Raw genomic sequence first — 2,891 nt, 5'->3', positions numbered from 1 at the left:
GAAAGAAAGAAAGAAAGAAAGAAAGAAAGAAAGAAAGAAAGAAAGAAAGAAAGGGAGGGCAAGAGAGAGAGGAAGGAAGGAAGGAAGGAAGGAAGGAAGGAAGGAAGGAAGGAAGGAAGGAAGGAAGGAAGGAAGGGAGGGAGGGAGGGAGGAAACAAAGAAATAAAAACTGAAGTTTGACCTAGAACAGATGGAAATGATAGGAGACACTGATGTTCAAGGGACAAATCTTGGGATGAAATCTAGAGGCAGGTTGAAGGCAAGATAGCAGCAGCATAGTGAGAATTCCCCTATGACCCTATAGCCATTGATCCCAGATGAGGCAGTGGTTAGATCTTCACCTCTGAGCAGGAACAAGTTCTTGAAATGAGCCATGAGGTAAGAAAGGTTGAAAATATGAAAAGAGACACCCAACAGATATGAAATTGATTCAGCTGCCAAGTGGTTTAGAGAAGCTCTAAGCTTTTAAGGCCACTGTGGAATAGGAAGGGTACCAAATTCCCTCAAGATTGTGAATCCACACCTCAAATTTGGTTCTTTCTTCCATATTGTCTAGATCTTTTCTTCACTAATCAGTTTTAAGCAGAAGTGCATGAAAGACTAGAGTGTAAAGAAGGAATAGTGTGGCCTGTGAGAGTACAGCCCCCAAGGCAAAGTTGGATACACCAGTCTCCATGATGAATTGTTTCTAGATACCCCAGAATGTCAAGCTAGGAGCTGAAGTAAAGTGACTCTTTGAGGAGATATGGCAACACATTGTTCTTGTTTCATAGTGTTACTATTAGTATAATTAGAGAGGCACAGAATTTAAGGTGAGGGAGAAAGAAGGCAACAGCCAATAGCCCTATCTAGGACTAGAAAAAAAGGTAATGCTCATGTTACTACACCATACTCCCTACAACAAATCTCTCACATTCTGATAATTTCTACAGCATCATATGAAAGCAAGGAGAGCCCATATCTCTATTCAGGATTCTTAAAATGGTCTTTGAAAAAATGGAATAAAACTGACTATTGGCAACAAGACAAGTCTCATCCTGGCCAAGAAGTATCATTCTGGAAAGAGTGACTACCTAGAGATTTCCCTATATGTCTAGGTTTGTGTACTTCTTTGTTTTCTGTATTCCTGGGGACACATTTTTTTGACTAGGTTGTTATATGCTATAGATTGTCTACAGATTTTAGGCACAGAGTACCCTAAAGAGCTAAGCAATGATGACTTTATGTCCTAAAGCCTGTGACAACATCTGATGAGCCCTTTCTAATTCTCTCAGGCAGATCAGTCTCAAAGAATGTAGGATCCTGACAGTCAATAGACATGGGACCCTGAAATCTTTTACTAGACACCTATCTCCAGGGAAGGTTAATTGGGAATAAGCTCCATCACTATAATTCATATACACAGCTCTAGGTTTAGAATAAACCTCAATTTTGTCATGACTCCAATTCTTGTGGGTGTTAAAAATGGGCTTTAAAGCAGCACCAGTCTTGATCTCCAACTGATACAGACACCCTTGAATGCTTCTACCTACTACATTGATGAAACAAGGGGAAAGATACCCAGTCTCCAAAACTGATAATATACAGCTGCAATGCTCCTCCCTGCCTCAACCAGTTTCTCTGTCTACATTCAAGCTCTCCCCTCTCACCACCCTCACCAATACATATAATCTGATAGGATCCAATATACACCAGCCTGCTTCTACTACTAGATCTTAGAAATGCTATGCAACCACTCAATTGTGCTGTTCCCTGTGCACTACAAATACATTCAGGGAGATTTCCCACATATAGCACAAGGCACTACCTCTCCCCTCACCTGCCTTCACATTCCACAATGCTCCATTCTCCCTACAAAACTGACAAGGAGTCTAGTTGGCAAAACAAGTCACACACAGGAGATTATTAGAAAACAATAAGAGATCATGGATAAATAAGCCTGAGTTTGTATGCTGTACACAGGCAGTACTCTGTGAGTTAAGAGGAAGATTAGATCCATGTGAGGTGGGGTCATCAGAGAAGACTTCCTGGAGAACATGAACTAGAGATGGACCTTGACCATGGGTGAAGGCGAGAAAGGGCCTCTGGAGGGACAGACACTCCAAGGCCATTTTCTCTAGGATCAGCTTGTGCCAGGCTGCCCTACATTCCTTGTTCCAGCTTCAGGAAGGGAGGGCAGACATAGGGAGTTAGGATATTTTTAGCTGATGAGGTCTCGTGGAGAGCTGGCTGTTCGATGATATTTCACCAGGAAGAGAAAAGGAAGGAAATAGAGGTGTGCGTGCATGTGTGTGTGTGTGTGTGTGTGTGTGTGTGTGTGTGTGTGTGTGTGTGTGTGTGTGTATTAAAGAGGTTGCAGGGAAGACATCCTGGACCTCTCCCCAGGACTTGGAATATCTCTTTGAAAGGGAAAAACCCCAGGTCAAAATTAAGGTCATCTTAGTTATGAGTTAAGGGTGGGGGATTCTGGGAAAAGTTAGAAAAGACTGCCAAGGGAAGTGAAACAAATCTATCAAGATGAGGAGAATTCCCTAGAGTGAATAAAGACAGATTGTAGCCTTCCCAAAGACAGGAAATTCTAGACTCAGAGATAGAAGGGGCCAGAAAGATGATCTAATCCAACCCCTTGCTCCATGCATGAATTCTCTCCACCATCTCCCTAAGGGTGGTCAGCCAGTCTATTCAAATACTTTCAAGGACTGGAAAGTTCATTGAGGTGCAGATTCTCCTGCATGGAGTACTTCTGCCTGGCATTAACCCCATCTCCTCTCTGTCTATCAAAATCTCATCCATCTTTCAAAGTCTGACTCAAGTCCTCTACATAAGGGCTCCTAAACTGGAATCCATGGAAAGATTTTAGAGGGCTCTTGAAACTTGAATGGAGGAAAAAT

This window comes from Monodelphis domestica, chromosome 1 (assembly GCF_027887165.1).
Source record: "Monodelphis domestica isolate mMonDom1 chromosome 1, mMonDom1.pri, whole genome shotgun sequence".
NCBI lineage: Eukaryota > Metazoa > Chordata > Mammalia > Didelphimorphia > Didelphidae > Monodelphis > Monodelphis domestica.
This window is presented reverse-complemented; position numbering follows the sequence as displayed.